At 35.4% G+C, this 12685-nt stretch overlaps 1 protein-coding gene across 4 annotated transcripts in view; it reads left to right on the forward strand.

Annotated features, from left to right (window-relative positions):
• Positions 1–12685, forward strand: part of FAAH2 (fatty acid amide hydrolase 2) — a 198471-nt gene that overhangs the window by 72694 nt on the left and 113092 nt on the right. The gene's annotated exons all lie outside the window — the stretch shown is intronic.

The following is a 12685-nucleotide window of genomic DNA, read 5'->3' on the forward strand; positions in this document are numbered from 1 at the left end:
CCAAGAATTGGCCCACCTGGAACCACCAATGTGGGTACCAGTGTACACCACTCCTTGGCATGAGGATGGATACTCTTAGCTACCACTGCTACCACTGGAGCCTGAAGACAGGCCCATCTGGTGTCAGTCCCTAGCACAACTTTACTAAAGCCTTCACTAACAAGCATACCCTAACACACAGAGGGAATCCACAGATACCACAAATGCTCTTTACAACCAAAAATACTATACAGAGATTTAACTGCTGCATGCATCTTGAGGCAAAGCCAAAGGGCTCAACACAACCAACATTATAGAAACATCTTCAGGAAAAAGTCTCCCCTAAGGAAAGTAAATTTAAAAATAGAAAGAAGTGATTGTTATACCAGATGCACAGATGTCAACATAAAGACACACAAACATGAAAAAGCATGGAAATATGACACCCTTAAAGGAACACAATACTTCACCAACAAGAGCTTCAAACAACAGAAAAAAAATATCAAAATTCCATGTAAAGAATCCAAAATAAAGAAGCTCAGTGTGATGCAAGAGAAGTCTGAATACCAATATGAAGAACTCAGAAAAACAAATCAGGACATAAATGAGAAATTTACCAAAATGTGTGTGTGTGTATATATATATATATATATATAAGATATGTATTTTTTAAATGTTTTATATATCTATAATATATCTATTTTAAATGTTGTTATATATATATTTTAAATGTTTTGTATATATATATATTTTAAAACAGGAATTCTAGAACTGAAGAATTAACTTAAGGAAATACAAAATACATTCAAAACTTCAAGAATAAGACTATACAAAATAAAAGAAAACAATTTTACAACTTAAAGAAAGGTCTTTTGAAATAATTCTGTGAGACAAAAATAAGAGAACAAAGAATTAAAAAAAAAAAAAACAAGGCCTTCAGGATCTTTGGGACAACAGAAAACAACTGAATGTAAACGTTATTAATATTCCTAAGTGTGAAGATAGATCAAAGTTTAGAAAACATATTTAATGAAATAATAGATGAAAACTTCCCAAGTCTACCAAGAAGTTTAGACATCCAAACACAAGAGGCTCAGTGATCCAAAGAAACAGATTGCAAAAAATCTTCATCACAGCACATTAATATAACTGTCCAAAGTCAATGTGAACAATTATATTTAAAAACAGCAAGAGAAAGTCATCTAGTTACCTATTAAAAAAAACCCATTGGACTAACAATGACCCTCTCAGCAGAAACTTCAAAGGCCTAAAAATAAATGGATGATATATTCAAAGTGTAGAAAGAAAAACAACCCTGCTGACTGTGAATACTATATTCAGCAATACTTGCCTTCATAAATGAAGGAGAAATAAAGTCTTTCCAATACAAATACTGAGGGAATTTGTCACGATTAGATTGGCCCTACAAGAAATGCTCAAGAAGTCCTAAACATGAAAGCAAAAGGACATTAACCATTATGAAAACACGTGAAGGCAAAAGGAATTTACCATTATGAAAACACACAAAAATAGAACTCACTAGAAAAGCAATCACACAAAAATGGAAGAGAAATGAATCGAATGGCACTACTACAGAATTCCATCAAACCACAATGACAAATAATGTGAGAAAAAAAATAACTTATGAAACAAACAGAAAACAATTGACAATATGGCAGGAAGAAAACCTCAATTGTCAATAATAATTATGAACATAAACAGACTAAAATCTCAACTTAAATGACACAGATTGATGAAATGGTAAAAAATGATCTAACCAAATTCTTCTTACAAGAAAGTTACTTTATTTTAAAAGAGCTATTAACTGAAAGAAAAAGGGTAGAAAAAAATGGTCCTTCCAAATGAACATCAAAATTGGGTAGGAGTAGCTACATTTTTATAAAATCAAACAGACATTAGGTCAAAAACAATTAAAAAGGTAATAATATAATGATAAATCAATTCAGCAAGATAATATAACAATTCTAATTATATATTTACCCAACATTGGAGCATCCAGATTGATAAATATCACTAGATATCTAAAGAGGAGATAGATTGCAATACAATAATAATTAAGGATTTAATTCCCCACTCACATTAGGCAGATCGTGAAGACAGAAATTCAACAAAGAATGTTTGACTGTAACTGGGTTATAAATCTAAATGGATGTAATAGACATTTACAAAACATCCTTCCTGACAACTGAAGAATACACATTCATCTTATCAACACATCGAATATTCTCCAGTATAAACCACAGGAGAGGCCACAAGAGAAAGCTTCAGGCCGGGCGTGGTGGCTCAAGCCTGTAATCCCAGCACTTTGGGAGGCCAAGATGGGCGGATCACGAGGTCAGGAGATCGAGACCATCCTGGCTAACACGGTGAAACCCCGTCTCTACTAAAAAATACAAAAAAACTAGCTGGGCGAGGTGGCGGGCGCCTGTAGTCCCAGCTACTCGGGAGGCTGAGGCAGGAGAATGGCATAAACCCGGGAGGTGGAGCTTGCAGTGAGCTGCGATCTGGCCACTGCACTCCAGCCTGGGCGACAGAGCGAGACTCCGTCTCAAAAAAAAAAAAAAAAAAAAAAAAAGAAAAAGCTTCAACACAATTTTTAAAAATTGAAATTATATCAAGTATCTTCTCGGACCACAGTGAACACTACTAGAAATTAATACCAACAGGAACTTTAGAAAGTATACAAATATTTGGAAAGAAAACAACATGTTTGTGAATGACCATAGGGTCAATAAAGAATTTAAGATGGAAAGCAAAATATATTTGGAACAGAAATTGAAATGCAACATAGCAAAACTTGTTGGTTACAGCAAAAGGAGTGTTAAGAGAGAAGTATATGGCAATAAAGGCCTACATCCAAAAAAGGTACAAAGATTACAAAGTAACAATTTAATGATGCATATTAATCAACTAGAAAAGCCTGAACAAATCAAGATTACATTTAGCAGAAGAAAAGAAATAGCAAAGATTAAAACAGCTAAATGAAGTTGAAGCTAAAAACATAATACAAAGAATCAATGAGATTAGAAGTTGGGCAGATAAACAAAATTGATCAACTGTGAACTAAGCTAACAAAAAAGGAGGAAGACCCAAATAAACACAGAAATGACAAAGGAAACATTAAAATTTATACCACAGATATTAAAAAAAATTGTCAGAGACTATTATGAAAACTGTATGCTTAGAATCTAGAAAACCTGTAGGAAACAGATACATTCCTGGAAACATAAAATCTACTGAAATTGAATCAGGAAGAAATAGAAAATCTGAGAAGACAGCTAATGAGTGATGAGCCTGAAGCTGCTATAGAGTCTCAAAACAAAAACAAGCCAAGAATGGATGTATTCACAGCCGAATTCTACCAAATAAATAAAGAACTATACCAATCATACTGAAATTATTACAAAAACTTGAGAAGGAGTGAATTAATGCCAATGTCACCAAAGTCAGGATCACCCTGATACCAAAACAAAATAAGGAGATATATATATATATATTTGTAATGCCAATATTTTTAATATACCTAGACACAAATATCTTCAACAAAATACTAGCAAAGTTGAATCTAACAGCATGTCAAATAGACCACATACTATGATTAAGTGGGTGCTATAGCAGGGATGTAAAGATGGTTCAACATAGGCAAATAAGTAAATGTGATATATCACATCAACAGATTCGAGAACAAAAACCTTGTTATCATTTCAATTGTCAAAGAAGAAATGTTTATCATTTCAATTGATAAAACTTATCATGCCTTCATGATAAAAAAATTCAAAAAACTAGCCACAGAAGCAACATACCTAAAAATAGTAAAGGCCACATATGACAAACCCCCAGGTAACATCGTACTAACTTTGGAAATGCTGAAAGCACTTCCTCTAACAATGGGAACAAAACGAGAATACTCATGTTTGCTACTTTTCAATGTAGTACTAGAAGTGATAACTAGAACAACCAGGCAACAGCAATAAATAAAAGGCATCTAATTAGAAAAAAAGGACGTTAAATAATCTCTGTTTGCCAAAGATATAATCTTGCATGTAGAAAAACCTAAGAACTTCACCAAAAATATTTAAATTTGATAAATGAATTCAGTAAAGTTTCAAGATACAAGAATCAACTTACAAAATCAGTATAATTTCTATATACTAATTATGATCTGAGAAAGCATAAAGGCAATCTCATTTATAATAGTTACAGAAGCAAACAAAATACCTGTCTATAAATTTTGCCAAGGAGGAGAAAGATTACTACAAAGAAAACTACAAAACACAGATAAAAGCAATTGAAGATTTCAAAAATAAATGGAAGAACATTCTATGCTCATACATCAGAAGAATTAATATCATTAAAATGACCATATCACACAAAGAAATCTACAGATTCAGTGCAATTCCCATCAAAATACCAACATCATTTTCACAGTATTATAAAAAATTAAAATTTATAAGGAACCAAAAAAGAGCCCTAATAACTAAAGTGTTCCTAAGCAAAAATAAAAAAGCTAGAATAGTTTCATTACCTCACTTCAATAATATTATGAGGTGATAGTAAGCAAAACAGCATGGTGCTGGTAAAAAAAAAAAAAAAAAAAAAAAAAGACGTGTAGGTCAATGGTACAGAATAGAGAACCCAGAAATAAAGCCACATAAATACAGCCAAGTGATCTTTGACAAAGGCAGCAATAATATACATTGTGGAAATGAATCACTTTTCAATAAATGGTGCTGGGAAAATTGGATAGTCATATACAAAAGAATGAAACTGGACTACCTTATTTTACCATATACAAAAATCAACTCAAGATTAATTAAAAACCTAGACAGAAGACCCCAAATTATAAAAAACAAAACAAAACAAAAAACTAAAAGAAAACCAAGGGGAAATATTTTGGACATCTATCTAGGCAAATAATTTATGACTAAGACCACAAAGGCACAGTCAATAGAAACAAAAATGGACAAATGTGACTTAATTAAATTTAAAACCTTTGCACAGCAAAGATGTAATCAACAGAGTGATGAAACAACCTATTGAATGGAAGAAAGTATTTGCAAATTATTCATTAAACTGAAGACTTACATTCAGAATATATAACAAGCTCAAACAACTCAACAATGATAAAACATTTCATTTACAACTGGGCAGAGGACATAAACAGACATTTTTCAAATAAAAGACATACAAATGGCCAATATGTATATGAAAACTAGCTCAACATCACTAGCTATCAGAGAAATGCAAGTCAAAACCAATGTGAGATTTTTATCCTACTCCAGTCAGAATGGGCATTATTACAAATACAAAAAGTAACATATGTTCACGAGGATTTGGAGAAAAGGAAATCTTACACATTGTGCCAATATAAACTAGTGTAGTCTGTGTGAAAAACAGTATGGAGGTTTATCAGAGGGGTAATAATAGAACTACTGTTTCATCTGGCAGTCTCTCTACTGGATATCTACCCAAAGGGAAAGCAATTATATAAAAGATACCTGCACTTGTATGTTTATACAGAATTATTCACAATAGCAGAGATATGGAATCAACCTAAGTGTTCATAAATATATGATTGGATAAATAATGTTAACAGTGGGGTGTTAAAGTCTCCCATTATTATTGTATGGGAGTCTAAGTCTCTTTGTAAGTCTCTAAGGACCTGCTTTATGAATCTGGGTGCTCCTGTATTGGGTATATATTTAGGATAGTTAGCTCTTCTTGTTGAATTGATCCCTTCACCATTATGTAATGGCCTTCTTTGTCTCTTTTGATCTTTGTTGGTTTAAAGTCTGTTTTATCAGAGACTAGGATTGCAACCCCTGACTTTTTTTTGTTTTCCATTTGCTTGGCAGATCTTCCTCCATCCCTTTATTTTGATCCTATGTGTGTCTTGGCATGTGAGATGGGTCTCCTGAATACAGCAGACTGATGGGTCTTGACTCTTTGTCCAATTTGCCAGTCTGTGTCTTTTAATTGGACCTTTTCATCCATTTACATTTAAGGTTAATATTGTTATGTGTGAACTTGATCCTGTCATTGTGATATTAGCTGGTTATTTTGCTTGTTAGTTTATGCAGTTTCTTCCTAGCATCGATGGTCTTTACATTTTTGCATGTTTTTGCAATGGCTAGTAATGGTTGTTCCTTTCCATGTTTAGTGCTTCCTTCAGGATCTCTTGTAAGGCAGGCCTGGTGGTGACAAAATCTCTAAGCATTTGCTTGTCTGTAAACAATTTTATTTCTTCTTCACTTATGAAACTTAGTTTGGCTGGATATGAAATTCTGAGTTGAAAATTCTTTTCTTTAAGAATGTTGAATATTGGCCTCCACTCTCTTCTGGCTTGTAGATTTCTGCCAAGAGATCTGCTGTTAGTCTGATGGGCTTCCCTTTGTGTGTAACCCGACCTTTCCCTCTGGCTGCCCTTGTCTTTTCTCCTTCATTTCAACTTTGGTGAATCTGACAATTATGTGTCTTGGAGTTGCTCTTCTCGAGGAGTATCTTTGTGGCGTTCTCTGTATTTCTTGAATTTTAGTGTTGGCCTGCCTTGCTAGGTTTGGGAAGTTCTCCTGGATAATATCCTGCAGAGTGTTTTCCAACTGTGTTCCATTCTCCCCATCACTTTCAGGCACCCCAATCAGACGTAGATTTGATCTTTTCACATAATCCCATATTTCTTGGAGGCTTTGTTCATTTCTTTTTACTCTTTTTTCTCTAAACTTCTCTTGGCGCTTCATTTTATTCATTTGATCTTCAATCACTGATACTCTTTCTTCCAGTTGATCGAGTTGGTTACTGAAGCTTGTGCATTTGTCACGTAGTTCTCGTGTCATGGTTTTAATCTCTATCCGTTCATTTATGGACTTCTCTGCATTCGTTATTCTAGTTATCCATTCTTCCTTCAAGGTTTTTAGTTTCTTTGTGCTGGGTATGTAGTTCCTCCTTTAGCTCTGAGAAGTTTGATCCACTAAAGCCTTCTTCTCACATCTCATCAAAGTCATTCTCTGTCCAGCTTTGTTCCATTGCCTGCAATGAGCTGAATTCCTTTGCAGGGGGAGATGTGCTCTGATTTTTTGAATTTTTAGCTTTTCTGCCCTGCTTTTCCCCCATCTTTGGGGTTTTATCTGCCTTTGGTCTTTGCTGATGGTGATGTACTGATGGGGTTTTGGTGTGGGTGTCCTTTCTGTTAGTTTTCCTTCTAACCATCAGGACCCTCAACTGCAGGTCTGTGGAGTTTTTTTGAGGTCCACTTCAGACCCTGTTTGCCTGGGTATCAGCAGCGGAGGCTGCTGAAGATAGAATATTGCTGAACAGCTAGTGTTGCTGTCTGATTCTTGCTCTGGAAGCTTCATCTCAGAGGTGTACCCAGCCATGTGAGGTGTGAGGTGTCGGTCTGCACCTAGTGGGGTATGTCTCCCAGTTAGGCTACCCAGGGGCCAGGGACCCACTTGAGCAGGCAATCTGTCGGTTCTCAGATCTCATCCTCCATGCTGGGAGAACCACCGCTCTCTTCAAAACTGTCAGGCAGGGACATTTACATCTGCAGAGGTTTCTGCTGCTTTTTGGTTAGCTATGCCCTGTCCTCAGAGGTGGAGTCTACAGAGGCAGGCAGGTCTCCTTGAGCTGTGGTGGGCACCACACAGTTTGAGCTTCCAGGTGACTTTGTTTACCTACTTAAGCCTCAGGGATGGTGGGAGCCCCTCCCCCAGCCTCACTGCCACCTTGCACTTAGATCTCAGACTCCTGTGCTAGCAATAATGGAGGCTCCATGGGCCTGGGACCCTCTGGGCCAGGCGTGGGATTTAATCTCCTGGTGTGCCATTTGCTAAGACCCTTGGTAAAGTGCAGTATTGGGTTGGAGGTTACCCGATTTTTCAGGTGTTGTGTGTCTTAGTTTCCCTTGGCTAGGAAAAGGAATTCCCTTCCCCCTTGTGCTTCCCAGGTGAGGTGATGCTTCGCAGTGTTTCAGCTCTCCCTGGTTGGGTTGCACCCACTGACCAGCACAGACTGTCCTACATGCCCCAGTGAGATGAACCTGGTATGTCAGTTGAAAATGCAGAAATCACCCATCTTCTATGTTGCTCACGCTGGGAGCTGGAGGCTGGAGCTATTCCTATTCATCCATCTGGGGTGCCCCCCTCCCCTGAGATATGTTGATACAGGTATAAAATGCACAGTAATCACATCAGGGTAAATGGAATTTTCATTACCTAAAGGATTTATCCTCCTCTTGTGTTACAAACAACCCGATTATACTCTTTCCGTTATGTTTAAAAGTTCAACAAATTATTGTTGACTGACTGTAGTCACACTGTTGTGCTATCATACACTAGATCATATTTATTCTATCTAACTATGTATTTGTACCCACTAACAATCCTCCCTCCCATCATCCTTCACTACCCTTACTAGCCTCTGGTAACCACGATTTTACTCCCAAGGAATCCTCCTTCTTCTTTAATGTAAATGCTTACTGCTACATACCAACCTGTTTATATAGCTTTTGCTGCATCCCATATGTTTAGGTATGTTGTAATTTAATTCGTCTTAAGGTATTTTCTAATTTTCATTCTGATTTCCTCTTTCACCTGTTGGCTGTTTGAAAATCTTGTTAAATTTCCAGTCTTCATGGATTTTCCAGTTTCCCTTCTGCTGTTGATTTCTAATTTTATTGGAAAACATGTTTTGTACATTATTTGGGCCTGACCACCATACCTGACCCAAATAATATATATTTTAGCTGGCAACAAATTAACCTCAACCACATATGAAAACGTTATTCTTGTACATATATGCCCCTCTTTATGTTATTGATGTCAAAATTATATTGTGTATCTAGTATCATAGATTCATAGTTATTTTCATGTTTTTGTCCTTTCATTTCATGCCAGAATTAGAAGTGATTTATACACCAATATTATAGTATCACAGGAGTTAATATCTGTCTGCATATTTACATCTGCCTGAGATCTTTGTTGGTTATTTATGGTTTTATGTTGCTAACAAGTGTCTTTTGATTTCAACTTGAAGGAGTCCCTTTGGCAATTCTTGATGACAGGTGTAAAGGGAATGAAAAACCTCAGTTTATGTTTGTCTTGGAAAGTCTTAATTTTTTCTTCAGTTTTGAAGAACTCTTTTGCTGAACCTAGTGTTCTTATTTCTCAGGGTTTTATTTTTTTCTCTGCCCTTTGAATATATCATTCCAGTCCCTTCTGTACTGTAAGGTTTCTGCTGGGAAATATGGTGATAGTCTTATGGAAACTTCTTTCTGCACAGTGAGTAGCTTTTCTCCTGCTACCTATAAGATTCTCTCTTTATCTGTGATTTTTGACTATTTGATTATAATTTGTCTTGGTATGAGTCTGCTTGGGTTTATCTTAGTTGGAGTTTAATTTTTTAGCTTTTCCCATTTTTATGTAACTTTCCTCAAAATTGAGAAGTTTTTGGCCTTCTTTCTTCAAATAATTCCTCTTCCCTTTCACTCTTTTATGTGTGTTTCATATGCATACATTTGTCCAGTTGATGGTGTCACATGAGTCTCTTAGACTCTCTTCACTTTCTTTCATTTGTTTCTTTTTTGCCACTGTGAGATGAAAATTTTAAATGACCTATTTTCAGGTTTGCTAATTATTTGTTCTGCTTGATCTAGTCTGCTTTTGTACCCCTCTACCAAATTTTGCAATTCCGTTATTCTATTCTTCAGCCTCAGAACTTAGTTTTTTAAAATAGGTTCTCTCTCTTTGTTGATATTCTCATTTTGTCTGTTTTCTCTTTTAGTTACTGAGCATTTTTAAGATGGCTATTTTGAATTCTTTATCAGATAATTCATAAACCATTTCTAAAAATTGTTTTCTTGTTTTTAAATTTTCTTAATTTTATTTTAAGTTCCAGGATACAAGTGCAGAATGTATAGGTTTGTTACATAGGTATAGGTGTGCCATGGTGGTTTGCTGTACCTATCAACCTGTCTTCTAGGTTTTGAGACCCACTTGCATTAGCTATTTTTCCTAATGCTCTTTCTCTCCTCACCCCCACCCACCGAGTAGCCCCGGTGTGTGTTGTTCCCCTCCCTGTGTCCATGTGTTCTCATTGTCCAACTCCCACTTATGAGTAAGAACATGCAGTGCTTGGTTTTCTGTCCCTGTGTTAGTTTGCTGAGGATGATGGCTTCCAGCTTCATCCATGTTCCTGCAAAGGACATGATCTTGTTCCTTTTTATGTCTACATAGTATTCCATGGTGTATATGTACCACATTTTCTTTATCCAGTCTCTCCCTCCCTTCTCCATAATTTTTTGGATAATTTGGGTAGTATTATAATTAGTTCTTTCTTAAATATTTGATAGAATTCAGCAGTGAAACCATCAGGTTACTGCCTCTGTCTCATTACTCATAATTAGTTTGCTAAGATTTTTTATTTTTCCATGGCTCACTCATGTTAGGTTATATATGTAAATAATTTTTTTTTTTTTAGTTTTTCAAAATTACTGGCATATAGTTGTTCATAATAACTTCTTTCTTCCTTTCTATTAATTTAAGGTTTGGCATGTTGTTGCTTTTCTAGTTCTCAAAGGTGCAGAATGTGCTTGTTTATAAAGTCTTTCTACTTTTTTGATGTATGCATTTATTGCTATAAACTTTCATCTTAGTACAACTACTAATGTATCCCATTGGTTTTGATATGTTTCCATTTTATTTTTCTGTCAAGAAATTAAGATTTTTTCCTTAACTTCTTTATTTACTTATTGTTTGCTCCACAGCATGCTATTTAATTTCCATGTATTTGCTTAGTCTCCAAAATCCTGCTTGTTATCAATTGCCAGTATTATTTAATTGAGGTAAAAGAAGATACTTGCTATTATATTTATTTAAAAAAAAAATTGTAAGACTTGCTTTGTAGCCCAATATGTGTTCTCTCTTGGAGAATGTTCCATGAAACGATGAGAAGGTTGTGTATTTTGCAGCCATTGGATAAAATGCGTCCTTTTCTCTCAGATTGCACAATTCCCTTTAGTGTTTCTTATACGATAGTTCTAGTGGTTATGAAATCCCTCATCTTTGTTTGTCTGGAAAACTCATTATTTTTTTCATCTTTGAAGGAAACTCTGGTAGGCACAATATTCTAAGTTCAAAGCTTTTTTTCCCTTCATTATTTTGAAGATAGAATTCCACTCTCCCCTTGTCTGTAAGGTTTCCTTTGAGAAGTTTGCTTCCAGACTATCAGAGCTCTTCATAAGTTATTTGATTCATCTTACTGATTTTATGGTCCTTTCTTTGTTCTTGACCCTAGAGTTTGATTTTTTTTTTTTCAAATTTTATTTTAAGAACAGGGGATAAAGAAAATGTGGCACATATACACCATGGAATACTATGCAGCCACAAAAAAGATGAGTTCATGTCCTTTGCAGGGACATGGATGAAGCTGGAAACCATCATTCTCAGCAAAATAACACAAAAACAGAAAACTAAACACTGCATGTTCTCACTCATAAGTGGGAATTGAACAATGAGAACACATGGACACAGGGAGAGGAACATCACACGCCGGGGCCTGTTGGTAGGTGGGAGGCTAGGGGAGGGATAGGATTAGGAGAAATACCTAATGTAGATGATGGGTTGATGGGTGCAGCAAACCACCAGGGCACGTGTATACCTATGTAACAAACCTGCATGTTCTGCATATGTATCCCAGAACTGTATATTAGACCTTTGTCAGATACAGAGTTTGCAAATATTTTCTCTCATTCCAGAAGTTTTCTATTTACTCTGTTGATGGTTTCTTTTTCTGTGCAAAAGCTCTTTCACTTAATTATATCCTACTTGTCAAATTTTGTTTTTGTTGCAATTGCTTATGGGTACTTAGTTATAAATTCCTTCCAAAGGATGATGTCCAGATGTTGTTTTCTAGATTTTCTTCTAGGATGTTTATAAGTTTAATCTTACATATGTCTTTAATCGATCTTGAGTTAAGTTTTGAATATGGTGAAATGTATTTTGCACATGACTAGCCAGTTATCTAAACACCATTTATTGATAGGCACCTCATTCCCCATTACTTGTTATTGTCAACTTTGTGGAAGAACAGGTTATTTGTAGATTTGAAGCTTTATTTCTGGGTTCTCTATCCTGTTCCAGTGGTCTAGGTGTCTGGTTTTGTAACAATATGATAGTGCTTGGTTACTGCAGCCTTATAGTGTAATTTGAAGTTGAATAATGTGATGCCTCCAGCTTTGTTCTCTTTGCTTAAAATTGCTTTGGCTATTTGGACTTTTCTTGGTTCCATATGAATTTTAGAAGAGATTCTTCTAATTCTGCAATAAATCACATTGATAATTTGATGGGGATAGCAAGGAATCTGTAAACGGCTTTGGGAAGTATGATCATTTTAACAATATTAATTCTTCAAATTCATGGGCATAGAATGTTTTACTTTTTTGTCATCTCTGATTTATTTTAGCAAAGTTGTATAATTCTCAAACTCAAAAACTTTCACCTCCCTGGTTAGCTATATTCCTAGGCATTTTATTCTCTTTGTGGCTATCATAAATATATTACATTCTTCATTTGACTGTCAGCATGAACGTTATTGGTGTATAAAAGTGCTACTGATTTTTGTGCATTGATTTTGTATCCTGAAACTCTAATGAAGGAGTTTATCAATTCTAGGAGTCTTTTAGCACAGTGTT

This window comes from Macaca mulatta, chromosome X (assembly GCF_049350105.2).
Source record: "Macaca mulatta isolate MMU2019108-1 chromosome X, T2T-MMU8v2.0, whole genome shotgun sequence".
Lineage (NCBI taxonomy): Eukaryota > Metazoa > Chordata > Mammalia > Primates > Cercopithecidae > Macaca > Macaca mulatta.